The sequence below is a fragment of the Cupressus sempervirens genome, chromosome 4 (assembly GCF_028749045.1).
Source record: "Cupressus sempervirens isolate cs-2001-9-10 chromosome 4, ASM2874904v1, whole genome shotgun sequence".
Classification (NCBI taxonomy): Eukaryota; Viridiplantae; Streptophyta; class Pinopsida; order Cupressales; family Cupressaceae; genus Cupressus; species Cupressus sempervirens.
In genome coordinates, this window is record NC_143121.1 from 697066760 (window position 1) to 697082868 (window position 16109).

General features: G+C 33.0%; 1 pseudogene; it reads left to right on the forward strand.

The window, feature by feature from the left end:
• Nucleotides 1-11376, forward strand: part of LOC149563183 (cyclin-dependent kinase B2-1-like) — a 51402-nt pseudogene extending 40026 nt beyond the window's left edge.
• The last annotated feature ends 4733 nt before the right edge of the window (nt 11377-16109 follow it).

Consider the following 16109-nt stretch of genomic DNA (forward strand, 5'->3'; position numbering starts at 1 on the left):
TCCTTTTGATTAGGTGATTAAAATCCTTTAACCGGGTGACACTTCATGTTAACTATTTTTAAATCCTCTAACCAGGTCACTATTAATATAGTGTAAAGCCTTTAACAGGGCAGGCCTTTAACAAGGAAAACCATCAAAAGTGGTTGAACAATATTGCTGCAATAAATTTTTGTGGGTATCATCCCCACCCTAATTTTACCTTCTTATTCCTGGAGGGTTTTCGGGTTACCAAAATTCTGGTGTTATGAGTTATTGATGCATGAGTTTTGTTACATGTTTATTTGATATATTTACATGCATGCAACTTACTTTCAGTTAAAAGTTTTATTGGCTAAAGTTTGATACTTATGATTCACCCCCTCTCTCATAAGTACTCTTTCCATATTTGAATATTCCAACATTTGTCTCCTATATTTTATTCACTCTTTTGCAAAAAGCCTTTCAAGGTCTTTTCAAAGAAAATTGGTAAAGTAAATTCATTTTCCTTTTAATCAAGAAAAATCAAAGTGAATAAGAAGTTAAATATGAAAATCATCAAATCGAATAAGAAAAGATCAACACTTCAGACCATTAATAAAGGATCGATCAAGAGGATTGTCCATTGAATCAAGAAATTTTGAAAAGTAACCAGCAATATACATATATACATGTATAAATTTAGTAAGTTTCTTCAGAATCATAAAAATAGATTATTCCAGAATCGATTACCAATTCATCTAGAATTCGTAATTACTATTTTTATTCTTTGGAAGATACAATAGTATTGGTTCCCTAAATTAAGTAGCCCACACCAAGTTGGTTTTCTTGTAGGCCATAGGGTTGAAGACTTGGATGGTTGTTCTACTCTAGGGCTAAGTTGTGGGTGACAGTCTTTGTGCATGCTACCATGCTTTCCCCTCAAATTTTTTGAAATAGTTGGCTATAAGAAATATGTTATGAATAGACCCAATGCATTTAGGATACTCTTGTTTATAATAGGATTTACTTATGATCATAGTGCTTGATCTTAATTAATTATAACTTTCTCTAATTTTTCTAGCCATTATGTAAATTATTTGTCGAATTCTCTTTGTAAATAAGTTGTATTGTCAAAATTGTCATTTTTACATAAAAAACCAATATAATAATAATAATGTAATAATAATAATAACAACAACTTAATCTAAATTAAAAAGGTATCCAAATAGAGATTAGAACTCTTGGGTAACCCATAAATTTTAATTTGAAGGAAATTTGCAAGCTAAGCGATGACCCTGCAATAGAAAATAATTTTTTTGAAGATCCTTTGGCCTGGTTCAGAAGGACCTACCTATGTAAATATTTTCACCAAATGAAAAGCTCATTTTTTCCCATTATGTTGAAATAATATATTGCAAATATTTTTAGACATTACATAGGTTTCCAGTCCCTTATGTGGTTGAAGAGGCTCTCGTTGTTACACTTTTATATTCATTATAATATATTTTATTCTGTTGTTAAAACCTAATCATTTATATTATAATGCATAATTAATCACAACAATTTTAAATATTAATCAATTCAATTTAAAATATAATATAACTTTTGGAGAATAGTAGGCAATGCTGGAAATATTCAAGATAAGATAGGTTACTGAGAGGGGATGGGTGAATCAATGACTTATAAAACTTTTTAAATAATTCAACATTTTAACCATTCATCATTCATTCATCTAATCTACTACATAAATAAAATATTAATCATTCATTGCACATGTACACAGAGTTTTGGTGACCCAGAAACCTTCCAAATAGAAAGTAAAATTGGGGTGGGATTGATGCCCACAAAACTTTGTTACTGCAGTATGAAGTTGGCCGGTTAAGGCTTACATTAATCACTTTTGATGATCTGTCTTGTTAGGAGCATAGAGGACTGCTAGGTCCACCTTGTTAGACCATTTACAAACATACACTGAAGTATGCACTTGTTAGGAGATTTATACAAAGACTATTAAGTCTACCCTGTTAAAGGATTTACAAAACTGATTTACCTATTATGATGAAACAGTGTATCTACTTACAAACTTGATTTTCTAATTAGATCCTTGAAGTATAGATCACCTCTTGTGATTGATGAATCTTTTCTGCTCCTTGTAGACATTACTGGATATTTTGTTATTCTATTGATTCGCAAAACATTACATGTCTCTCTTGATACATTTATCCATATCTTAATTCCTCTCTACAAATGATATCATACATTACATATATACCATTCCAATATTTACAATTGCAAGGTCAGCCAAAACACAAGTGAACAAAACATTACAGAGTCAGCCAGATAGTAGAAAACTCGAGTTCCTCAAGCTGACTTGGCATCCACTACATTACTCGGCATCCACTACATTACTTGGCATCATCATGCACTCAGTAGAAGTAGAGGCTTAGTTCATACTAGCCACACAACATTTCTTGGAACTTAGTAACCATTGGTGACTCGGTAGATATAGTGTCACTCGGTAGAAACTAACTTCTTCATTTACCTTGCTTTGCTCGGTGAACACTGAGTCCTTCATTCACCTTTTTCACTCAGTAAACACTGAGTCCTTTGTTTACTTTTATCACTCGGTAAAAACTTAGTCCTTTTTTTACTTTTCTCACTCAGTAAACACTGAGTCCTTTGTTTACTTTTATCACTCAGTAAACACTGTTGAACTTCTCATTCACTCGGTATCCTCTGGAATGCTCAGTGAGAACTATTTACCTGCTGAACTTATAAGGTAACAACTGAATGCTCAGTATACACTGTAGACTAAGTGATGAGCTAGATAAGTCTTTAGAATTGAATAAGTGTTTGCACTAATGACAAATATACCATAATTCCAACAATCTCCCTCTTTGTCATTAGTGACAAAAACACTTATGAGCAAAAACCTATGTGCAAACTTTGATGTATTGATTTACATATATCTCCCCCATACAATATGCACAAAGTATTTACAAATATCTCTGTCTTTACACATGGCTTCCTTATTTATATATATCTCCCCCTTTTGACAATAATGTCAAATTACACAATTTGTATTTACACAGAGACACCAAAATGAGAGATAAACTCAGAGTGTACCTTGAGAATAAGAGCCAAAGTCTTATCCCAATTTTCTTGCAAAATTGTGTAGGTGGATAGTGCTATTTGAACTTCAGCAGAAATTTCAATCAAATAATTTGCAAGTGAAAAATTATTGTCGTGGATCAATGTTTTTTAGTAGACAATGTGTTTCTGCATTGTGTCCATGATCGGAAGGATCATATTCTGAATGTCAATCAAGGTAGACCTAATCCTTGCTTCCTCTCTCAATAATTCTGCCTACTTTTATGACAAAAAATTGATTTTGAAATGATTGGATGAACTTGTATTGGGGTCAAGTTGCAGCATTTAGGCACTAACCTTCATATCCTCATCAATGTTATTCAATTTTTATTTGATCTCCTTGGTGTACTCGGTAACATCACAAAGTTCGGCAAAAAGTGAAGTTACATTATTAAAGGAATTTTCAAGATTGACCAAAATTTTGGACAATTCTACCTATTTTATTGCAATGTGCTGAGCAATGTGCTGAAGCACCTTATTATCAAATTTCCTTTTAGCCTTTTCAATCAATTTTTCTTGACTAGAGGTGTCCTCGTTGAATTTATTTACAACCTCTTCTAACTGAATCAAAATGTGTTGAGTAGAATCTACTTCAACACGTATAGAATATATAATTATATTTTTGTCATTCTCAATTATTCTGTATTACTTATCCCTTTCAGACCTTAACTCCTTCTGCATAGCCTTCATCTCTCTTAGTTGAGTAGCAAACCTCATCTCTTCAATGGTAGCATTTTCATAGTCAATTTTTGGAATCAGTATCTCTGTGTCTAAGTCAATATCTTCTAGAATTTCCTTTCCATTGATTAGAAGTCTTAATGGATGCTTTTGTTTGACTTCTTTGATGACTGGTTTGACCTTAGGAATAGACACAATAGTGGAGATGGAAGGACTAGTAGTAAAAACTAGGATAGGACTTGAGGATTGAGTGCCAATAGAAGTATTTACTAGATCAAAAAGTAGAATACTTCCCAAAAATGATGATACACTCAGTATAGCAGTATCTAAACTAATTGGATTTGAAGTAGATGTAGATAATGCTGAAAAATTTATAGAACTCACTGGAATTGATGAAGATAAAATTGTGGAACTTACTATTATTCTGACTGATGATGATGGAGCTGAGGAGGTTGGCTCGGTAGCTGAAGAAGTAATAGTCAGCTCGGTAGATGAAGTGCTTGGTACAACTATTTTAGGTACCTGGAGCTGGGAGGAGGTCGATGAAGATTGAGCAATTAATGTGGTAGTTGTGCTCACAATCTCACTTGTAGAACCTATCTCCTTAGTGGATGAAATAGTTTTTGGTAGAGAGTGAGGAAGGGATGCAATAACTGCTGCAACAATTTTTACTGGATCATCTTCCTCCTTATCTTCCTCTTCAACTTCTTCCTCCATTCCTTCTTCCTCCTTGTCTTCTTCCATTAGTGTATGCAGCTCTCCTGGTGAGACTGTGATGGATGGAGTGCCATTAATATCATCACTGTCACTCCTGTCATCATCCTTGATCTCAACTGGATCTTTACTAGGCTTTTGCGGATGATAGATATTCTTCCACATGTTTGTAGCATCATTTACAACATGCTCAATGTCCTTGATTATAATCAAATAGGTGTGAAATCTGATCATCATTTTACCTTCATTCTTTTTCATTTCAGTCTTTATTTTTGCTCCAGTGAGACTTGGTCTGAGATTCTTCAGAGATTGCTCATATATGTCTTTTACATTTTAGGTGGTTGACTCTCATCTCATTTGCAATCTCTCCAATAGTTCTTTTGAGATTTAGGAGGTAAGCTGGTCTAGGGAGTATTTCCATTTACCCATCTTGTTGAGTACGAGTTCCTCAATCTGCATTTTCCCAGCATCTATTCTTGTTTCAAATTTCAATGCCTTGAAATTTATGATGCCAGCTCCTGCTTCTAATTGTTTAAGCCTTTCCTCAAATGTGGGTGTAGGCCTAACCAGTATAGGTTCCTGCTTTCCTTTTCTGGTCCTTCTGGTGAATACCATAGTAGGCTTCTTCTTAGGTTTGGTAATGATTACCTTACCTTTCTTCTTTGATGGTTCTTCTTCAGATTCTTGTTCTTCTTTTTCTTCTTCTCCTCCTTCTTCTTCATTATCTCCTTCTTCCTCACCTTTTTCTTCTATTAGCATAAGAGGGTTGGTAGCAGCTTTTAATTTGGCTATCTTCCTCTTGCCTTTGCTTATGGCCTTTGGTAGCTTGATTTCAAGCTTAATTCTGGCTTTTGCTTCATCATAAGTTCCAAAAATTGGTTGCCTTGGGTCTACTAACTCATTTACCAGTGCTTCTATGATCTCTCTAGCTTCATCAATATTTACCTCATAGGGAAGAGTTTTCACCCATGCAACTCAGGATCTGACAACCTGAATGTATACCTTGTCATAGTCAACCATAAAGCATACATCATCTCTATAATCTTCAACTAGTTTTGGAGGAATTCGGAACCTATTATTAATTCTTTCCTTGAAGTCTTCAAAATAGTTATCAATGACTTTGTCAGAATTTTCACCCATCTCTACTATGAACTCATTTATCCAATACAAAATTGGAATGTCTTTTCTCCATATAAATGTTCCTTTAGATGGAAACATTTTTTGAACGTAGAAAATAAATAGATATATAGAGAACCAAATTTACAAGGGTTATTCTTGGAAGTCCTTATACTATCGATATTTTTATTCAATTGTCTCAACAATACTTCCTACAGATCAAATTCAAGGTTTTTCTCTACAATTTTGAAGGCCAAATCCACAGCTTCACAAGGTACACTATTCAGTCAACTAGAGCTATAGATTTTGTGGGAAATTACATGAATGCCAAATCTTAGTTTGACATCTGATACAGTGTTGACCTTTAAACCTCTACCATCCCACTCAACTAGGGTTTGCTTCTATAACTCCTCCCAACCTAGGGTTTTGGTGGCTTTAGCTTTGCTGAGCATAGGGGGACCTGTGATTTTGTGAATAGTCTTCTTTGTGAGTAACACTGGCTGCTCTAATCGTAATTGCCCATTATGCACCTAACTCAAAAAATACCTAATCCATTTGGTTTGAAATTTTCTAGGCATATGCAAGATATGACTCAAGCCTTTGGTTTCAAGATGCTTGAATTCAGATTTCAAAGAGCCATTTATACTCATTTCACCTAGGGTATTGTTCATTTCTAGGTTTCCAATTTCTTGAATAGAACATTTGAAATGAGTAAAAATATCATTGATAAGAAGTACCTTAGGTGGAATTCATGATTGAGCTCCATTTGAGTTGAGTGATTTTGCAATAGCCCGAACAATTTTGAATTGGGGCACATTCCATTCTGTACCCTTTACTAGCATTTCTGAACCCCTCTTTGCCTTGGTGCTACTAGTGCTTATGGATGCCATAGCCACTCAGTAAGTATAAGAAAATCTTGAACAAATTCTCTACTTAAAAATTGCTTGAAATTGCTTGGAATTTTCTCTAGATTCACTGGAAATTTCTTTGCTCTAAAATAACGATGAAGAATGAAATCAAATAATGCCCTTTTGACAAAAATATTGTCATTAATGCTCAGTACAAAGGTAGCTATGATGACATAGTGCTTTCCAATCTATCATTTATTGACTCCGTAGATCCTTGCAACTCGGTGGTCAAACAAAACTTTTAGTTATTCTCGATCTAGCTCGGTAAGGTCTTCAACCGACTTTCCTTGGTAGATGCAACTCGGCGAAAGATACTTTTCCTTTGATGTTTCTGTATCTAGAATGCTGATTTGATCTATTTGCTTAGTTGCATTTGGAACTACTCTAGATATAGCTTGATGATACAGTTTTAGATTCTTTATGAATCTAGTTGGAAATGATGGAGTCGCCCACCTCATGAGTGACATTGCCATCACTTGAACTGTCTTGCTCAATAGATTTTGGAATCCACTATTGCCTCATTTGTTTCCGAATGTTTTCAACTTTAGCTTTCATTTCATCTTCAATTCTTCTAATATTCATGCAATTTTTAGCTATATGACCGAGTTCTGTACATGTATAACATCGTACTGTTGCATCCCTTTTCCTTAGGTGATGCCTTGAACACTCTTTGCCAACATTTCCATATTCTCCACAATAATGACATATGTGTACCAAGTATTGTAGTCCCATCCAAAGATTTCTTTAACAAGTTGTTCAGCTAGATTGAATGATTTGGATTTGCATTGGAATGCCTTGTGACCATGCTTCTTGCATTTGTGACAATTTCCTTCAAACTTTGGCTTATCATTGAATTTATTAGCTTTATGACCATGTTGACTGCAATTGTAGCATTTGCCATTGAATTTACCTTTTCCATTGCTCCAACACTTGTTTGATGTATGACCTAACTTACCATAATGATTACAAGTAGGTCTTTGATTCCTTTGGGCACCTTGTTTGGAGGTTTCACCTTCTTCGTTGTATCCAGGATCAGCTTTACCTTTTTGTCTATGAAGATTCTACTCATTTTGTTGATTTCATTGATTCATGTATGCTTGAGATTTCATCATTCTTTATTGACTTGCCTTTCAGTGATCAAGTCATTTTCCAAACTTTCATTGATTTTTCTTTCAGATCTCAGATCACTTTGTAAGCTTGCATTGATTTGTCTTTCAGTGATTAAATCATTTCTCAAACTTTTATTCTCAGATCTTAGATTCATAATTTCTTCATTTGCATTAGATAGTTGACCTACAAGATCTTCATGCTAAAGAGATTGATTATTTCTTGCCTCTAAGTCTTCATTTGCCTTGTTTCTCTATTCCAAAACTTCACATAGCCTAATTGATTGGATTTCTTGTTCTCTTTTAAGCTTTCTTACTTCTTCCTGCAGTGAACCATTCTTTGCTAGGAGTTCCTTTATTGCTTCATTAGCTTCATTTGAATTGCTTGACGGTAAAAGGTCTTCAATATTTTCTTCAATATACTGATGATCATTCATTTGTCTTACAAGTTTCTTCCTTCTCTTTAGAGATTGAGAAAGATGCTCCTTAGCTTCTTTGAGTTGAGCCATGGCCATTTCTAGATCTAGCTTTTCATTTTCAATAGATTTGTCAAGTTTGAATATCTCCATTATCCTTGATCTTTGCTCAAGCTATCAAACTTTATCCTAAGAACCACAAAGCTTTGATACCAATTTTTGGAAATATTCAAGATAAGATAGGTTACTAAGAGGGGAGGGGTGAATCAGTAACTTATAAAACTTTTAAAGAAATTCAGCATTGTAACCATTAATCATTCATTCATCTAATCTACTAAATAAATGAAATATTGATCATTCATTGCACATGTACATAGAGTTTTGGTTACCCAGAAACCTTCCAAATAGAAATTAAAACTAGCGTGGGGATGATGCCCACCAAAATTTGTTACTATAGTATGAAGTTGGCTGGTTAAGGCTTACATTGATCACTTCTGATGATCTGACCTATTAGGAGCATAGAGGACTACTAGGTCCACCTTGTTAGCGGATTTACAAACATACACTAAAGTATGCACTCTGTAAGGAGATTTATACAAAGACTGTTAAGTCTACCTTGTTAAAGGATTTACAAAACTGATTCACCTGTTAGGATGAAATAGTGTATCTACTTACAAACTTGATTTTTTTATTAGATCCTTGAAGCATAGATCACCTCTTGTGACTAATGAATCTTTTCTGCTCCTTGTAGACCTTGCTGAATATTCTGTTCTTCTATTGATTCGCAAAACATTACATGTCTCTCTTGATACATTTATCCATATCTTACTCCCTCTCCAAAAATGATATCATACATTACATATACACCATTCCAATATTTACAATTGCAAGGTCGGCCAAAACAAAAGTGAACAAAACATTACAGAGTTGGCCAGATAGTAGAAAACTCAGGTTCCTCAAGCTGACTTGGTGACCTTCTAATACTCGGCATCCACTATATTACTTGGCATCATCATGCACTCGGTAGAAGTAGAGGCTCAATTCATACTAGCCACACAACATTGCTTGGAACTCGGTAACCATTGGTGACTCAGTAGACATAGTGTCACTCGATAGAAACTAACATCTTCATTTACCTTGCTTTGCTCGGTGAAAACTGAGTCCTTCATTTACCTTTTTCACTTGGTAAAAACTGAGTCCTTTGTTTACTTTTATCACTTGGTAAACACTAAGTCCTTTGTTTACTTTTATCACTCGATAAACACTGTTGAACTTCTCATTCACTCGGTATCCTCTGGAATGATCGGTGAGAACTGTTTACCTGTTGAGCTTATAAGGTAACCACTAAATTCTTAGTATACATTGTAGACTAAGTGATGAGCTAGATAAGCATTTAGAATTGAATGTTCCAATAGGAAAATGAATGAATGTGAGAAATAAAATCAAAGTTTTGGGCTTCACAAATAGTGAATTGATTCTTCATCAGATGTTTTATCACATTGTATGAAAAGAAATCATATTCAAATATTTTCAACTTTAATAAATATCTCTAAATATGTTTAAAAAGACAATCATGTTCCAAAGTTTTGACTTTGACAAATATCTGTATATTTATGTGAAAAGGAAACCATAGTCCAATGTTTTCTTCCCTTGAAAAAATTACTTGTTGATAATAAATTATATTTTTAATAGCTATATCAATAAATTGGTATTTTATCGTAGGCTATTGGACATGAAACCTATAAAGCATAGACATAATAAGCTCCTTTTGTATTTGGTTTTTCAATACATGGACTCTAATCTCAAGAAATATATTGTTGGTTATTACCATGGACAAAAGAAATTATCTCTCCAGATTATCAAGGTAATTTCTTTTAATTTAACTATATCAATAAGTAACCATCATGCAATTTTCTTGTATGCATAGACAATGTTCACAAAAAAATGGAAACTTTTAAACTATGAGACATTGAGAAAGGATTACAATTTTATATCAATAACCAAGGAGCTCTATTGTTGAATATTGTTAATTTTTTCAAGATTTCATGTAATTCTCAGTTAGGTTATTCCAAATGCTGCATGAAGAAAATTTATTTTGTTTCAATAATTTAATTCTTATTTGTTATATTCTTTCTATGGTTGTAAGTTAATTGTTGGATTGCAGAGCTTCTTCTACTAGATAAGAAAGGGTGTTTCTTATTGCCATAGTAGGGGTGTAATACATAGGTGCTCACATTTGTATAACCTAGATTGTAAATTTTTTACTTCTTTTGAATATTGCTATTTTTTTTCAATCTATTTCATTTGAAGCATAATTAGAATGTGCAAGGATTTGAAGCTTGACAATCTATTGGTGAACCAAGAAAGGGGTTTGATCAAAATTGTAGATCTTGGGCTCGAAAGAACATTCACTATTCCTATCAAGAAATATACCCATCAAGTGGGATGGTTTTTAAAAAAATTTATCTTGATTTTAGATTCTATTTTCTTCTTACTTAGCTGATAACTATTTAAGATTAATCAGAATTGAAGCAATAAAGGCCACTATATGCTATCTCAAATTTCAATCTAGATGCTAGAGATAAAGAGATCATTTTGTACTTTAGGGTCTATTGGAAATTACTAAAAAAATTAGAAAGACATGGACACCATGGATTTAACATAGGGTAACATGAATGTCAATCTAGATGCCAAAGGTAATGAGCCCATACTAAACTTTATGGACTATATATAAACTTATTAAACTAAGAACTAATGCCCTAGTACCATAGTTTTAGGGCTCATTTAAGTTAATTTATTTTTTAGTTGGACTTTGATGCATAGATTTTTTGTTCAACTACAAATTTTAGTTAGGTTTGTTAATTAACTTTAACTACATTATCAATAGTTGCATAATACCATGAAAATATGTTCATAGGTTCTAGGGAATTCTATTATGTTCAAATCAATTTGAGCTATTATTTTGACATTGTTTTAATACCTTGCTTCTTGCTACAGATTATGACCCTTTGGTATGGGGCTCCTGAGATGCTTTTGGGAGATACCCTTTACTCCACAACTATGGACATGTGGTTTGTTGGTTGCATATTTGGTAAGCTTTTTGCAATCTACTACTTTAATTTAATGGTTGTACATATGTATACTTCTCTTAAGAATTTTTATTTTCTATCCCTTTATATTCTATTGCTCCTAAATTATATATTTCAATTTAATTTTATAATTCGTGGATATTTGAAACGGGTTCTTAATTATGTAGTTGAAATGTCCTTAATGAAGCCTTTGTTTATAGGCGATTTAGAAATAAGCCAACTCCTTAGCATTTTCAAGTAAGAGCAATTTTCCAGCCAAATAATTAAAACATGAGATTTTGCAAAGAAAGATGATTTCTACTACAACCCCATTTTATTCCATGAATGATATGATTATCATTGTTCATCTTAACAATTGTGGTTCATTTTATCCCAATAACTAATTTGGATTTTTCTCCAATATTTCCCAAACAACTAGGGAAACTAGAACCTGATTAAGATACCCTTTTGGGATCTATACATCCTCCCTAAGTTTTAATATTATCTATTTTGGACCATACCCAAGATCCAATACCCCTAGTGACACCAAACAAGGCCTACTTCTCTCCCATTTTCAAAGCAACTCATAGCTCCACTTATACTCTTGTCCCCAAAAATTTAAACAATCTTTCTAGGGCTCATAAGACAAGATATTTTGAAATCTCCAAGGTTTTGTTAGCCATCCAATTCATTTACTGCCAAACCCTTGGTTCTAGGGTCACTGGTGCTCACACAAGCTCTTTCACAGTTAGCAAATAAACACTCAACACTACTTCTCCACCAATATTCTCTATTCTCCTATAGAAAAAAAAATATACAAGTATGTACAATGTTGTGGCAATCTTCTACCAACCACATAGATCACAGAGGGTGGAAGAGTTTCCACATTGTAGAAAACTTCAAATCTAAACTTGACTATGCTCTGCCAATCATTGTCTTACAAACACCAACCCAATTATTTGAACCTAAAAAATATGAAATAAGGAATAAAATGTGTGAAAAGAATAGGACACAAATTTTTTAAGATTCCTACATCATTATCAATTAAGAGCAAAAATCAATGATAATTTCAAAGGTATTGGTTATGACTATACTAGAGGAATAGTGGCTAGTTAATAGAGAAAAAGCTTGTTTTTATTGGTTCCAAAATCTATTAAATGTAATTTTATTCCAAACACCAACTCTCCATTGCCTCTAAAAATTGACCACCTTCCACTAAATAGCCAAACAAGGCCAATAACCACTATTGTCTAACTATAACAGTCAATTATCTGACTATTACCAGTTAGTTATAAATTGATATTTGTTGTCTAAGTTGACACAAAGTGTCAACTTTGACAACTTATAATCATATATGCCTATAATAAATTTCACTAATCTTTTCAAAGGTTTTATAACTTCACTAACCCTTCCAAAGACACCTAAACCCCTTACAAGCCTTACTAGACCTAACTTACCAACATGGAAAAGTACAACTTTTGAGCACTTTTAGTGCTTTTACAATATTTAATGGCTTTTAGAGACCATATTACATTGGTCCAATACCATATAGATCTTTAAATCCCATAACTATGCTAGGATCAAAAAAATGACCCTTAATAGCCCCTTGGGTGCATTTTAATCTTTCAGTACCATTTATCTCTATTACATTACCTTTATAGTTTTAGGCTTCATTACATCAGAACATCAAGTACAAAGATGGATCATAGATCTAATTACTTTTAACTCTTAATCTTTCAAGATCACTTTGATCTTCATGAGTCTAAATGACTCTCCTCTCATGCTCTTGCTAGGGTGCCCTACACCATGCATGGTGGTTGTTGGAGTCCATTGAGAACATATGCCAAGAATCTCTTCTTCCTCTATACAGCCCTTCGACATGCCCAGGTGACCATGTCTTTTTTGATGCTTCAGATGTTGCAAACCTCCTCTGAGCCCTTTCTACAATACTTGTCATAGTTGCACATTCTACTATCTCAACAATTGGTAGCACTACAAATCCATTTAGCCTCACTTTCTTTCTCACATCTGTACACAAGAATTTACTGTGGGTGCTCGTACATACACTCATACTTCTTCCCGCACAGCAAGGATTAAAATATGAACTCATTCCACCAAATCCCAATTGTATATTCAAAACATGAGGGGACAAGTTGTGTTAAAAGAGAATGCACTCCACAAGATCCTCTTTATAAACAAAGGTACAATCAAGTTATTTTCACTTCTCAAAAAAATATATTAAGCCCACCTTAGTTTAATGTAAATTTTATTTCCAATAGCCAAAATTTATATCCAACTCACATTGGTTTTAATGAATTTTTCATCTTTGGATGTAACACTTTTCATGAAGCTCCTTCTTTGAATATTTCAGTAATGTCATTCACTGCAAAACCCATTGAATGTATTTCACATATTGGTTGGCATGATATGGCTAATCAAGAAGGATGTAGTCATATTGAGAAGAACAATTTAATAGCTTCTACATTGGAAGAGAGATGTGAAGAAGTGGAGGTTCAAGCATAAACCACATTTGATCTCATTGATTGCTTTGATGCAGAGTAGATAGGCTCAGCATTTCAAGGTTTATTTAATCAAAGTGGAGATAGAAATAAGGAGACTTTTTATTAGGAAAGTGATGATTCCTTTTGGCTGGGAAAATTTTGATCCAATCCATGACTTGGCAAGCTCTCTACGTTCAAATTTTATTATTTATATGGATCCATTGTTCCAGTTTATTTGTTTATAGCTTGGACATCAAATATATGTAAATTTTTCAAGGGTTCCATTGCTGTAAGTATTCTTCAGCACAAAATTTTCAACATTTTTAACATGGGTTATACTAAGCTTTTATCATACAACTTTATTGTATTCATGTTCCAATATTTTTTTTAAAGAAATCATGTTCAAATATATAAATTTCTTTAGTCCCCAAATTGTTTTAGAGATATGAATTTCACAAAATGAATTTTATGGTAATCATGTGCAAGATGTAATCTAGTGACTGTGGAAGCTATGGTGTTAAGTACTTTGAGATCTTAGGGGCTATGTGGCGAGTGTTGAGAACTTATGGCTCATGGGATTTACATTTATGTTTGCACATGATCAGATGTTGAAGAGAATGGGATATTCAGATGTAATGAGTATGGATTCTAAGTACACTTCTTTTGTAAATGATAGGTTACTGACCACTGTATCTTTTATTGGTTTGCAGGAAAGCTTATTATAATTGCAAACAATTGCCCTCCTCTTCATAGATTAGAAATGGAGTACTATGTTATGCTTGCAAAGATTGGGATACATCATTTCAATGGAAGTAAGTTATTCTTTCTAAACACATTAATGGAAAAAATTCAAAGAGCCTCATACATCCTTTGGACCTATAATTCCTTGTTTATAGTGTTAATAGGCATGTTACTATAACAAATTGATCATTTTTTTTCCATTTTATGATTTGCACCTGAAAGATGTCCTTTATATTTGCATTGATAGTGTGTAATTTCTTTTTTAGTCACCTAGGTTCTTTGTATAGTTTACTAATTTTGTTCTTTTCAGTATTTTTTTTGACAATGATGTAGAGTGGTCTATTTAATTCAAATGAACATGGCTTTCTTTTTGTAGTCTTTTATGTTGTAGTTTTATCAAATTCACTTGTTGGATCCAAAATTTCCTGCATTACAAGGGTTGTTATTCTAAATTTTCTATATTGTTGCATTGTGCATCATTATTTGAGAACATCAATTCAAATACATAATATCTTATAGATGATGTCACTAATAGATCTTGAGATGTTTCAACTGCCTAATTTTTCAACAAAATTACCTTTATCTATGTTGGTAGGTTATGTTGTGGGGTCAATTCTTGTTACAGTTTGGTTCAACATCTCGATGCTATAGGTTTAAAGTTTCCTTTCTTGGAATCATAATTAAAGTGGGTGAGTCAACATCTTTATTTGTATAGTAGAGCTAACCTTGAATTATTTATGATGTGTGTTGCATTTTGAATTTTGATTATTCTTATTTTTGCAATTGTTTATTCCTTTTATTTTCAATTCATGGTTATGTTCTTGTCTACATAGGTGAAGTCTATCTGAAGAATTAAAGGAGCACTCAAATACAATTTGGGTAAGTTTCTTTAATCATATATGCCACAACTTTATAAATATTGAATAGCTATTTTCATCCTTAGATATGAAAATGATCTTAATGACATAATTATATTAGTTAAATGCTAGAAGCAACATCATTGTACTTAAAAGTAATTAATACTATCTATAAATATGAGATTCATTGTTACTTGACTCCTCTACAGTTTTCAATAACCACTAGGATACTAAGAGCATATATTCTTGGGATGTTGATATCATGACGTGAACTTGATATTATAGGTAATGTGCTTTACATGTTTTTATCAAATAAAATATCACAATAAACAGTAAATGGTCTCCATCCAAGTTGACATCTGGTAAAAATCATAACATTGAGATTGTTATTTTGTATTTGAGGAAACTCAAGATTTGTCCACTTATATGTATCATGAGTGATATTTGCAGGAAGGTCTCTTCTTTATTCTAGACTCCCCCAGGTGGTTATTGAATAGCCTTTATTCCTAATAATTTCCTCATGGTGAGTGATTTATGTGAATTGTTAGTACTTTTCGAATCAGATATTTTTTTTTAAAATATAGCTTATCCTCAGTGCAAGAAACTAGATTTTGGATATGTTACATGCTTATTAGCTGGCAACACCATACTAGATTTATGTAGGTAGTTAAAAAAGTGAGTAAAGCTATGAGAAACTCAATCCATGATTCCAAAGCACAATTCTAACTAGTGGTTTTAGTTTAGAGAATCAATTTTACAATCCCAATTGATTATATAATTCACTTGCAAGCAAAGGTTGGACAAGAGAAAGAGTTTAGAGTAGCTTTGCAAACTGTTTGAGGAAAAGATTTTGATGTTTCTGCCTAGGCACCTAAAATCAAGATCTTTGTTAATTT